The sequence below is a fragment of the Anopheles coustani genome, chromosome 2 (genome assembly GCF_943734705.1).
Source record: "Anopheles coustani chromosome 2, idAnoCousDA_361_x.2, whole genome shotgun sequence".
NCBI classification, from domain to species: domain Eukaryota; kingdom Metazoa; phylum Arthropoda; class Insecta; order Diptera; family Culicidae; genus Anopheles; species Anopheles coustani.
Genome location: NC_071289.1, coordinates 48,724,721 through 48,739,188, shown reverse-complemented (window position 1 = coordinate 48,739,188; position 14,468 = coordinate 48,724,721).

The following is a 14,468-nucleotide window of genomic DNA, read 5'->3' as shown; positions in this document are numbered from 1 at the left end:
AACTGATTGAGCCAATGGAAAACAACCCCTTAAACAGGAATAAAACAATTCAGAGAAGAAAAGAGTATTGAATTGAATCCCTGAATTGCCGGTAGACATCCTTCTCTCTCCATGCCATCCGTGCCGCATTGCGCTGTTTCGGACGGTGTCACTAAACGCCTTGGCCATCGCGCTAAACAGTGGTAAAAAGTGTAATTTTGGTCGGTTTTGCTTCACAGGCCCATTTTCTGATTTTGGCATAGTAGCGACATCGAATCAACCTGCAAGTTTCTTGTTCGTGCGCGTGTTTATTGCGTGTTTCCCGATGCATGCGGCATACAAGTTCGCTTGCTCATCGAAATCATGCTAGTTTACACTCCAGGGCTGTAGAGTTCACTGGTATGACAAGTAATAAATTCATATTTGAATCTATAACGCGTAACACTGACGCAATTGATAATTGATTACCGATAATCAAATCATCACCTAAGAGCGACAATTATACGGACATAAGCACAAATACAAGATCGAGGTGACGTCCGTTCGAGTCGGAGGTCGGTTGCAGAAGAGAATCCGCCTCGTGGTTTATTCTGACAGATGTCATAATTCAACGTACTTAAGGTGTTAAAGACAGATGGTCTAGTTGACAGCGCTCTAGTTGACGGAATCAAAGGAACGACAACCAGCTTTCTTTGCCTTATCCTAACACTAGAATCCAGATAGGGGTCATTTTGCTGAAATCCAAATAGGGGGCTTTTCTTAAAATCTAAAGCTACATCCAAAACAAAAATTTCAGATTTTTCTGTTCGACCAGTTCCGAGAACCAACTTGACTATACCTAGAATGCTTTTTAGGGGTCATTTTGACCCCTACTTACAAAACGCTATAACTTCACTATTTTTTAACATTTTTCAAATCCGTAAACTGTCACTTTTTAGTATATTTGTTGATTATTTTTTGACGTTTTTGGTTTTTCGATGCATTTCTTCATAATTCCGCTAGCTCGGTGTATAGCAAAAACGGTCGAAATTGCGTTTTTTTCAACTTTTATTCATTCAAAACCTTTTATTAAATCTAGATTAAAAGTGTGCGCTAGAAAGATAGTATGTTGAGCAACATTTCAAAAATAAAATCATATTTTTGCCATTACTCGGGGTTCACACTGCAGCGCGACGTCCCGTTTCAAAAGTAGCCCAGTTTCGGCAGAACAATCGCGCAAGCCAAGCGCGACAGAGGTAGGAGAGTATGTGGAAATATGTATCACATTGGGGCACAAACTCGGCTAAAATTTTTTATTGAATTTTGAGGTAGTAATGCATGATATTTGTTTAGCTACGTATTTTATGCACTCTGAGTGAGTTTGGCGCTTCCACATTTGAAATTCACTGAGAAAACAAACTTAAACAAACAACGACGATATTTTGGCCCGCCGTAGGAAGTATATATTTTCACATCATCTCCTACTTGTTGAAGAGCAGTTTGTTTACGTTTCGGCACCCGAAAAAACTTTGGTAAATATATCAATTCAAACGGAGTTTGATAACTGAATTACATTTGTGAAGCCTAAAAATAAGTAGTACAACGAAAAATCCGATGTTTTTTTCGTTTCGTGAATATTGCTCGTTTTGTTCGCGTTTGTGGTTCGGTTTGTTTACGTTTTGTACAGCTGTCGGTTTGTTTTCGTTTCGAATTGACATTTGACAAGAGCTAGCGTGACGTCGCGTTTTTCGCTGTTTCTACACTAGCGCGGTTTGTGCGACATTTTTTTGTATCTCGGGGTCCACACTATAGCGCGACGTCGCCTGACAGGAGCTGAACTCCATATAAAAAAAACCTTGCGCGATGTCGCGGGAATCGCGCTAGATTTTTTTTGCACGGAGTTCAGCGCCTGTCAGGCGACGTCGCGTTACGCGACGGTGCAGTCTGGAAAGCGTGTGGAGTTCGGCCGCCTGTCAGGCGACGTCACGTTTCGTGATGGGACGTCGCGCTGTAGTGTGGACCCCGAGTTACAAATGACTCCATAAATTGGACGCAAAGATTAAAAATAACGCCAATTCCCATAGTAACGTATCGCACATAACGCTTCGAAACGCTCGCGTACGGAATAACGGAACAAAGCGCAGAACGGAAACTTCCTATGGAAAATGTTAAAACCCACATCTTTAAGATCAATTTGTGGCGTTGTTTGTTAGTTTAAAAATATGATATTATTTTTCAAAGGTGGCTCAATATATCAACATCATAGCGCACACTGAGTTTACATGACCGTTTTTTCTGAGTTTACATGATACATTTTGAAAGAATAAAAGTTGAAAAGGATTAAAATTCGTTTCATATCGATATTTTTTGCTATACACCGAGCCAGCGGTGGTACATCAAAGTGGTACATCAAAAAATTAAAAACGCCAAAATATAGTCAATAAATATACTAAAACGTAACAGTTTACGGATTTGAAAAATTTTCAAAAATAGTGAAGGTACAGCGTTTTCAAAATAGGGGTCAAAATGACCCCTAAAAAGCATTCGGGCAAGTTTCCAAAACAATGTATTCTAGTGTTAAACAACTTTATTTTACACGTAATCTTCGTTTTGTGTTTCGTTGTGCCAAAAAATCGTCTGGCTTTTCCGTCTTCCGTATTGAAAAAGAGGTCGAAGCTACATCCTTCGATCCTTTTTATATGTTCTAAAAACATCGCCGTCGCGGCGATGTTTATATTCGGCCAGCTTCGTTGGACCGAAACGTTTCCAACATAAGACTAAAGGTAAGGTTTACATAAGGTACTTATATAAGAGGTTTAAACATGATCAAGGTACAAGGAACTATGGGATGGGGCTCAGCTCTCCGCTGCCTCCACGCTGCACTCCGCCTATCGTTCGTAACTCTCTGCCGCTCCTCACGTTCTGCAGCTAACTCTGCTGCCCTCTCCACAGCTTCCGCGTCGGCTTCATCCTGGCGCTCCCTGGCCCAGCGGGCTTGATCCTCGTTCCACTTTCGCTGCAGCGTCTCAGTGATCCGTTTTACCACTTCAGTAATCCGGCTTCACTCCTTTTGGCCACGGAGGAGGTGCCACTGAAGGGTATCAGGAGTCACTGGAACTTGCTCGATGAGCTGAGTGAACGGCTCGCGTACTTGGTGAAATCAAGGACAGCAGAATATCGCGTGCTCTTGAGTCTCCTCGACACCGGGACAGAATTTACAATCCGGAAAGTCCGTGAAATCCATGGTTTTCAGGTGCGCCCTGAAAAACCCGTGCCCAGTCAGCAACTGGCACAGATGAAATCCGACCTCTCCGTGCTTTCTGTCGACACACGCCGCGTTGTCCGGGATTAGTCAGTGCGACCAGCGTATCCTTGGCGAAGAGTCGTCAGGACTTGCCGCATCAGTGTCCTACCGCTCCTGCCACGAGCGGATGGTTGCGATCCGCTCCTCCTTACGAATGGTCTGGCCGCTGGTCCCAGTACCTTCTCGCTGTTGCCGCTCGTAGCATCTAACGTCCTCCTGCACGAGCCTCCAAACTGGAACGATTCCCGCGACGACACACCAAGCATGGTAAGAGGCGGTGCGGAAGGCCGAAGCTGCCCTCTGGACCACTCGTCTCTGCGCCCGCTCCAGTATCCGTTGCGCTTCGCGGGCCACGACGATGGAATGCCACACTGGTGCAGCATACCGAAGAACCGACTCCACCTTGTGCCACCAGCAGAAGCCTCTTGGCGCCCTTGGGACCGCTATGGTTCCGCATGAGGCGAGAGACGGCGTCGCCCACTCTCTGCACCTACTATTATTTCTTCTCAGCCTTTGAATTTTTGGAATTATAGGAAGAAGATGCTGAAATTCTTGACGATTGTACCTTAAAAAACTATTTAGCCTTGGGCAGTATTATTTATTATAATATATTAACTTTTTTATTATAATATATTTAAGCATTAATGTACCAACTTCGGCAGCTATAGCTGGAAGAAGTTAATTGAATTATTGCGCTCACTGGGCACTGATGTGACAAGTATATATAATCGCCATAGGAATAAATCGTACAATTACAATTGGGAATTGCTTGCCTTCCGTTTTCCAACATTCAATCGCATCTTCGCTAAATCTGGGGACTTAAATTTTCGTCTCATATACGATATGTCATATATTAACTATATATAAACATTCTTCCGTGGAAACTAACGCGTAACGCCAAGCCCGGAACGACTGCAGAGAGAATGAGGCAGCATGCGCATGGGAACTAGTGTTAGGTCGTGTGCTACTGTGCTATCCAACACACACAGCACAGTAAAGTGTGGCACCACACACGGCACCGAAAAAAATTGTGGTACCAAAGTAAAAGTTAACCAAATAATACAGTAATAACGTTATACCAATGATTTGTATGAATCGTTCTTTGCTTCCTTTGTGTACCAGAGGTGTGCAACTTGCGATTCGCACTAATCGGTAGATAAGTTCAAGGCGACGCTCTTGGCTAATGGTTTGCAAGCACTGCTTGATGCTCTCTTGATGTACTGTAGCGTAAAGCTTTCTCGATAGTATGCCGCTTGCGGTATGATAGAAGGCGCATATGTAAATCAGTAGCGCGGCTGAGGTACACACTAATTACAGCAATTGATAGAACTCTAATTCGAATTCGTAACCATTCGAGCATACTTTTGAAAGGCAAATGAAAATCATAGGAAATGCTTACTAATGAAAGTCTTACTTGAAAAAGGGACGCATTCAAAACCTATTCGTTTATAGAAAACATGCTAAACGCTATTCCGGTATCAATACACCTTAAAATTAATTTGTTATTGGAAGCGATGATTTTCTGGGTTGAAGAAGCTGCAATAACGCGACACCCACCACAGTTATTACGATTTACATTAAACTGCTCAGATCTACAACTATGTTCAAATCATCTATCTATCTATATCTTCTTCTATCTTCTTCTATCTATATCTATAAATTATAAAATTTAGCAAAGTGCGCTTACAAGTTGTACAATCTCGTGTTGCACGCAATCACAAGTTGCATGCAAGTATGCTAGACAAGTATCATTCACTTCACAGAGCCAGATCACTTCATATTTTTGTGTCGATTTAAGCTTAAAAAACTATTAACACGTTTAGCGCTATGCACAAATTACATTGCTTTCCGTTCTGCCAGCGATTCGGCCTCTCGGGACGTAGCGCTTAATGTGTTAAATAATCAGATCATTTCAAACGACACTGCATGGCTTCATTACAACAAACCACTTACACAGCAATTAACACTACAGCACCCAAACTTTTCACCGTCTTGAACGTAAATAGAAAATCGTTCTGATATTCAACTGTGCCAAAAACATACATAAAACGCAGGTCCGGTGTTTTTAGTCGTTTGACAGTTGATACACGACTGTGGCTAAGATACCACAGTTTTCAATAGTTCACCAATGCAATCACAGAAAACAATGAAAAATAATTAATTGTTTCGCCACGATCTAATTTTCAACAAACTCAAGTTACTGGATTAGGAAAAAAATCTCAACCAACATTCTTGAAACAAAAGAACGACGCTCTCGCTTTGAAGTCATGAAGTGAACATTGATTGCTATAGCAACCAGCTTGATTTGGGAAAGTGGAAGCATACTTGAATTTACAAAATACTTTTCATGTTGAAATTGTTTTTTGAAGCAATTTAAAATTTTCGCGCGGCACCGCGGTGCCCGCGGGCCCGGGCTTTACAACTCTGTCCACTGTCCACTAATAAAACAAAAGTATCGCCATGATGTACAAACCAGCCAGAACGCATTCCAGGGTTCACTCCGTTGGCTAAAACGCGGAAACTGAAGGATTTAATTGATCGACACTTGTTAGCAATAAATATGTCAAAGGTTTCTAAGATTAATATGAAGTCGGACAGTACCGATTTAAATGGTTCGACAAGTGACTTGGACGACAAGTTAACAAGTGATAACTGGAATAAAACGTTAAAGAATGTTATATTTGACTAAAATTTCATATTTCACCTCCTAGAAGGTAGCTTTCTCAACTAAAAAATGCATAGTGCTCGTGTAACCGGGCAAATAAGCTAGTATCCTTCAATATGCAAGCTGATCAAATGCACTGTGTATGCAATAAACATGTAACACAATCGAAAAACCTCCATTTAAAATGTTTACTGCTGGTTAGTTTATGGCGAATAAGTTAATGCGCCAAAAACACAATCCCCAACATGATACCCCCCAACTTCCATGGGCAATGAAAAAGTAAAAGCTCTGCCAACATAAATTGTTTTTCACAGATCAATATGTTTACAACTGGTTCAAACATAAAATTTTGTTACCAACATGATTTACAAAATCATCAAAGGAAAACACAGGCTATTTTGTTTTCGATTCGACCATACTTTGGATACCTAAGAACCCGTAGATCTTCACAGTCTAATGAATGGACCGTTCTATGAAATGCCTTTATCCTACGCGAATTCATTTAGGCAGTATATGAAGCATTAACAATAATCTGCTTCTACGCGAAATTAATGCCGAAAACTTTCTATGTGTTGTGTTGATAATAGATTTTAAGAAGGGTTTTAATGAAACTTACTTCTATTTTCCCTTACTCTATTATGGGGAAAAATTAAATCTTTAATCAGAAATTGTTCTGACTACAAACAGTGGCCGGATCAGCCAAAAGTCAGCCAATGGCTGCGTTCTGCTCGACTGGTTTGAACTACATGACTTTTTAAATTTCCACTGTGGAGCTTTCCCCCGTCCACCCGTCTCACCCCCTCTCTCCCGTCCTTCGCGACCCTCTAGTCCATATACACCAGCTAAACCGGCTATGACAGCCGCGTGCGCAGCGTTCTCGTGCATGTTATCATTTCAATTTTTATTGAAAAGTCTGCGCAGTATGTTTCTGTGTTTCGCCATCGATCATTTTTAGATAAAATATACGGTGTTTCAATAACTTTACACGTGATATGCTATCCAAATTATTGCTAAAATTAAATTTGACATCTGGCCTTTGGGTTTATATCTCAGGGTTGAGTTGACGTATCGAAATGATTGATATGTCATTCGATTGCTGGTGGAACTGCAATCACACCTTGGAAAAGGTGTGCGAACAAGTGTAAAAAATGTTTAGCTCCGTAAATATGTGGAACCCGTCCGAATTGTACAAGCGTGTAACGTGTTATGATGGTTCGTGCCGGCCATACTTCAATTTTCAAAATCTCGATTTTTCGATTGCGAGCTAGCGCTTTGCGGTCTTGGGCAATGTTGTAGATTTCGATGAGATAAGACTTTTTGGTCAAGGGACATTTTCCCCTCCGACCCCTCCTTCCTCCCGCAAATTTGTATTTTCACCTCTTTGCACGCACTGTTCGGCCCAAATGGCCGACGTTTGGCCACCTAGCTCCCCTGACCTTAATCCTATGGATTACTTTGTGTGGGGCACAGTTGAGCGGGACACCAACAGGGCGTCCTGCAATACCAAAGCGGAGCTGGTGGCCAGAATAAAGGCCGTGTTTGCGGCCATCCCCAGAGATGGTTGTCCGGGCTTGCGCGCGGTTCCGGAAGCGGGTGCAGGCGGCCATAGACGCGGAGGGGGGGTACTTCGAATAAAAAATGCGGCAAACATGGTAAGCTAAACTTTGTAGAAACAATTTTTTTTTAATTTTTAACATAAATTTGATAAAAATTCCTTTCCTATTCCCTCAGAAACTGTCAAATTTATCTCGAACACCCCCCTATCGTAGTGGCGGTATACGCTCAATTGCTTACCTATTTTTCAGCACAGCAATATTTACAGCTGCATATTGCCAATTTGTATCCTGCCATTAACCTTACCTCCCATTAACCGTAATTGCCAATAACCTGCACAACTTGCTGCATGTGCATGAAGATTTTGAGAGGTTTGGACCACTCGAAACGATTTCTACGTACCCGTTTGAGAGCGCAGCGCAGCCGTTGAAACGATCGCTTAGACATAGCAACATTTGCTTAGAGCAAATTTCAAATAGACAGTCGGAAGTTGATCAAATAAAGGATCTCATCGAGATGTCTGTTCGAAGCACCGGAACATGCCTTGCTGCAAACGGAGTACTCTTTATGAAATCGTTTCAGCTGAAGGACATTTCTTGCGACGGATGGTTTCAAACAAAGGATGCAAAAGTAATGCGGTATATTGAAGCAACGAAAACGTCCGATGGTATCGTCATTCGTGGAAAGGAGTTAACTGGCGCTAGAGACTATTTGCATGCTCCCTGCAATCCTATTTGCCTTAACACGTATATTGGCCAAACAATGAACTTGCGCAACGATTGCATCGAGGTTCGGCCTAACGATATTAACACTTTGACGGCCGCACAATTCACGGTGTCGCAACGCTTTACGATCGGCGCGTTTGCACTAGTGCCTCCGTATCTGGCCGCCCTGTTTGATCATTCTTTTTCAATCTTTATTAGAATTTACGTACGAACAGCAACGCGCCCTGTAAAAATTGTATACTTTCCATTTGATATTTGTTTATATCCAGTAGTCTGTGGTGCGTGTCAGGAGACAGCGTTGACAGCACACTAAAATGATGTGATCGGATGCAAACTGAAACGGAGCCATTAAATCTATAGATGTACTCGGCCGTCAGACTGTTAAATGTAAACTTGTTGTGGTATGTTACTTTAACAATCCGGCTAGCACAGCTTTTATCCCGTTAATTCATTCAATAAAAAGTGTTTTAAATCATGATTTCTGAACCCATTCCGAAAAAACTGTTGGTTGTTGTTTGTTGCGCTCAGCTAGCTTATTGTTGATCCCACTAGGCAAAAACTTGCATGCAAACTCCTAATTTGGTGTCACCTCGATTTCGCCCATACAAAATTTAGGAGAAGTTAGGAAAAGTTAGGAGTTTGAGCCACGGGCTTATGAGCGTGTGTAAGTGAGAACGTACAGCCCAGATCTATGGATGTGACGGTGCGAACGATGGAATTTATGTATGTATTAGTCATCAATTTATTTCGGTTGGCGCCACAAAACACGAATGTCAAAATTAAAATTCGAAGAATTACTGTTTATTTATCAATAATCGCTATTTGGAAGTGAACATTTTTTGGCTCCCAATACATAAAGTAAGATTTCCTCACTTTTCATTACTTAATTATTTTGAAATAATACAATGTAATACTTACAATAATACTAACACAAATTTCAGATGTACGTTACCAGACTTTGGAAGAGAGTTCCGCTCAATTCGCTGGGCCATATCACGATTAAAAATTGATGCGGACATTTCTAATGCGAGGCTTGAGGAGCTCCACGTAAAAGTTGACAACCTTACGGCAATGTTCCAACAATTTTTGGCAATCCACACCAGCACGCCAGTGGAAAATTCCATATCCAAGCCAGTGGAAAATTCCATATCCAAGTCAGTCGTAAATTCGCCAACAGCTGTAGATTCGTTTTGCACATCAGAGACCGTCCAGGAGATTTCCTGGAGGAGAGATTGGAGGAAAAAGCAATGCAAAGCAATTTAAAAAAGTGGGTTAAGCGGTCCATTCGTGAAGGGCCAGCGAAGCAGCGAGCCTGCGACGCACTTTGTTCAATAATAGGCCCAGAAGTACTCGTAAAATTATCGTGGACAGGCAGAGGGCGGAAGGTTACCATTACAAAGTATAAACATATAGTTATAACTGGTATAACGGGTAGTGTCAGGTGTGACCCGAGTATATGTCATCTACTCTCCGTCAGCAACTGTCACTAGAGATCAGGAAGATAGAACGGTCTCTTTGAACTGGATCGTCTAGGAGAACGGGCGGATAATAAATCGATCGGTCGATCATCGAGAACACGACACATTATTGGCGCAGCCGGTAGGATGTGAGTATAGTGGACAGGTTAAAACAGTTCAAATTAGTGATTCACTTTTTTTGTGATTCTTTGTGTAAGAGTACCCGAAACTCGTTTTTTTTATTAAGCGTAGTTTCATCTCCGATCGATCGTCAAAGATCGGGTGATTTGTGGTGCCGCCGTCCTGTAAGCACGTGCTCACATCAATTTCCTATGTCCTATCTACTGTCTCCTCTGACCCAGTTTTTTTTCTTTCTCTCTCGTGTTTGATTGGAATTAGATTTGTGCGCACTACTAGATAGACGCAAGATCTAGAAGTAGAATCACACTACCAGATAGATGATTTTTGCTTTTTGTTCCAAACGAGCACATTTTTGAGTTAACCTCGAAAAGAGAAAAGAACGGAAAGAGCATCGAACTTGGCGTTCGAAGCAGATAGTGCGCACTACTAGATAGACGCGTTATCTAAACACAAAACCGCACTACCAGATAGACGACTTCTGTGTTTTATTGTATTTTTTTTCTGTGTGATTGTATGAGTGTCGTTGAAAACACATTATTCGTCAGTGATAGCGAAAACAGTGTCGACTTTGTAGATTCTAATAGCACATATTCTGATAGACAATTTATCGAAAATTAGGAATGATGCTCCTCGAAGAATCGCAATCACAATCTAACACATTAGAAGTACTAAACCAAGTATTGTCTCAAATAATCAGTTTAAATGCAAAATTGGAACACATATGTGCAAAACAAGCAGCGTGTGTAACCTCAGTACAAAGGCCATCGAACCCTAGAAACACGTGTTCATCGAACACGGTAATAGAGCCTGTTTTATTGCCTGTTGGTGATAGTTTTATTCGGATTCCCGATCCAATTAAATCAATTTCTCCCTACGATGGAAACCATAAACAAGTACAGTACGGGCAATTTTGAATAAAATTACTGGGAATGCTAAGGACGTGTTGTGTCAAGCAGGAAATCCGATAAATTTTAGTGAGGTAAAAACAGTGCTGTTAAAATCTTTTGGTAAAACATTAAGGCAAAACCCTTCGGATTCTAAACAACATTACTCTGAAACTACTAACTCGGAAAGCACTAGTTTACAAACCATTAGTTCTGCTGAAAATGTTGGTGACTATTACGTCCCCAATACTGAACGTACAGGAAACCCTTTTTGTTATCAATTAATTTTTAAAACGGCAGATACTAATTCAGTTTGTATACTATCACCATTCCCGATTTTACGGAGAACAATTATCATCCACAACAATTCAGTTCACTCAGCTACAAAGTTTACGCCCAACGAGTCGTTGCTATTCAACAATACCAACAATAGAACACCAGAGAAAATAAGTTTTAAAGCGATAGAATTGTTCTCTAAGGCGAAGAATAACATGGTGAAGGCATCCATAGTCATTATGTACCCGCCACCAACAGAATATTGAAAATAATAAACCGTATAATGCAAAATATAACATTTCCACTATAACATGCAAACTATGAGGGCATTCAAACTATAAGGGCATGCAAACTATAAGGACATGCAAACTATAAGGGCATGCAAACTATAAGGACATGCAAACTATAAGGACATGCAAATTATAAGGACATGCAAACTATAAGGACATGCAAACTATAAGTACATGCAAACAATGAGTAAATAAAATTTTTAATGTTTAGTTAGTAAGGAAAGTGTGTAACAAAGGAGTAAAAAGCATAGATTGGTTAGTGTTTTCTGAAAATTCATCAACATCAAAATAAGCAAGAGGACGGGGAGGTAGGTTAACGGCAACTAATTTACATTTAATGGAGTCAATTTTAAGTTTCACTCTGTTAGAAGGTATACAAGAGTTAAGTTGGTAAATATACATCGGTACACTTTAAGCGTATAGTAGAAACCCCGTCTTTCATGTTAATTTTGAAATAATCTTGCTTATTTTCATATTGCATTCCAATGATCTGTAACACATTTACCCATCCAACACAAAATGAACCTTTCTCCATACAAAATGGATCCCGGTTGTCTCAACGGTTCTCTCAACGGTCGTCCAGTCAAACCGGGGGAATTCATTCGATCCGCGATACCGATTACACCGTGTTGCATACTTGAAGGAGCCGAGAAACCCCGTTTTGTCCCGGGTAATGGGGATCGGTATGCAAAAGGCACGCACAAAACGGCAAAAAAAAAGTTCCCGCGCTTTCCCCATATCGGTTCTTGTCTTGCCTATCTCTTCTCTTTCGTTCCGCTGGTGTGTGCGCGTTCGCTCGCACTCAGCGGTCGGAGTCGGGTCGGTCAGTCGGCAGTTGATGCTCCTGCGGAATGGACGTGTATTGGGGGTATTGGCTCTGGCCCCACATGTGTTTCCGTCTTGTTCGCTCTTGCATCGTCGACGTGTATGTAGCGCTGTTGACGTCCCGAACCCTCGAAATGGCATGATTGAATCTGAAAGAAATACTGGAAACAAGGTAGGCTATTGCCAACCTGAAATCCAACACGTTGTGTACCCAATATATATCAACGAGTTTGGGACATGAGGTTCACACACCAAACGGACGAAATTAATAAAAAAAACAAACAAGATAAATTATCTTGGCTATAGTCAAGGTGCAATCAGTGACGTATTGAATTGATGGTTGTCATTTTTTTTCGAAAAATATATATTTTTTTACCAAAAAATTTTTATTAAAGAAATCGAATGCGCGTCATCTCATTGTGTACTGATGACAATGACTTTTGTGGGATTCAATGGGAACATATTTTTTGGCTCTTGCACCCAAACGGTGATAGATAGCGTCTTGCGGTCTTGGACAAACTTCAAGCACTTTTCAAAACGCAACTCTCAAAGTTCCACGAAGATTCCCTCAGACCCTTGCTTCTGCTCGTAAATTCAACCCAAATATATGTATAAATATGTGCCCTTGCAAAAATTGTCTCAAACCATTCAAGACAAAATACAACACTCGTTTTACCATTCGGTCGGTCACACCACTGTGATGTGAAGGCAACACACACTATAAAAATCATCCGCTCGGAGTCTTCTAGTGTTGTTGGATTAATAGTGTTGCAATACGATGGAAAGGTAGTTATAATGTAACAAGTTCTGTTTATGATGAAAAAAGCAAAACGATAATACCATTGTATTTCCTACTCTCCTTCCACACAGCACCTCCATGTTGTCATCCAGAAATCGGCCTCGGATCGGATGTTTCAGGATAGCTGGTCATTTAAGGAAATAAGAGCGTATTCTGGTGCCTGGTAAAGATCTAAATCTTATCAAAAACTAGTTTTGCTCCCAACGTCACTTTTCACTCACACGGTTTCATCTTCAAACGTTAGCAATTTGCAACATATTTGCATTGATATTTTTCTTTGTATAATGATGGCTTCAAGCAGGTGGTGTCAATCTTAAAGAGAAAAGATTTCGTCATGCTGATGTTCTTGATGTCATTTGATTTGGTTTGGATATTCCAAAATATTATTGTTCAATAGGATTAAAAACAAAAATAATAAGGCAGAAGTTCACGACCAGGTGCAACCTGCCCCGCGATAGAGAGGCCCAAAAACAAAGCAACTGCACGGGCGGATAGAAAAAAGATCACTGCCGGACAAATTACCGTTACTTTGTAAGTTTCCTATGAACACAAATGCCTAAGGTTCGATATTACACGGCCTTATTGTAATATTGGAGTTCGTCTAGTGATGCGATTGTATAACGAAAATCGATCGAGTGGATTATTGAAAACATGAAGTCTTTGGACAACACGTTGGTATGCATTCAACTATTCAGTGTTGGTGACATTGTTGCAAAACATACAGCATTATCGGATGTAGCATCTACATGAGAGGAGTAATCAAGGCTGTAAAAATAATACCGTTATTTTGTACCTTTCCTTTAAGCGCAGGAAATACACATAGTTTGATTGCGCATTGCTTCCACCTTTCATAGAAAGTGCTTTGAGCCTGGCACTACTTGAGCCTGATGCAATGGAAAACTTGTGATTTGTTTGTTTGTTGATTGAAAACGAGAAAGTGCATGGTTGGTTTAAAAATTCAACGTGGTCGTCAGAATTTTAAATTCATCAACTTTACTTTCATGTTATAAATACAACATATAAATATTATAAATGACTCGATTGTGTATTTGTTGTACTTTGTTTCCGTTACAAACGTTATGTTTTACACCGCGGCGTATGCGCTTGTTATTTTCATTGATGTTGAACTGTGACCGATTTGTTCAAACAACGTGTCAAACACATGGTATCTGTTCGCAGGTACCATCTTTGTCCAAAGAGACATCTTTCTACCAGTTGTTGTTTTGTAAAAACTATATGGCAATGTTGCAAATGCTTTCAAAATCGTTCAAAACTCCATCAGTTGTAAAGCGATTTAGGAGTTATGACCTGAGTTGACAAGATTCTTTTCAGGTTAAGATTATGTCTTCGGATTGTGTTTAGCTACGATAAACCGCAACAGAGATATTTTGGAATTTATATCATGCATTTTTAAAACTTCGTGTAGTTTTCATTCCGACTGTTCGCTGCATCGAATGGTAGAACGGAACATAAACAAAACAAATGTATGAAAAAAACGTGAGAGGGACATACATGTTACGTTCTCCATTCTTCGCTCTCATATACAATTCGAATCGGTGATACCGTTTCCCATACGATTTCCATACAGAG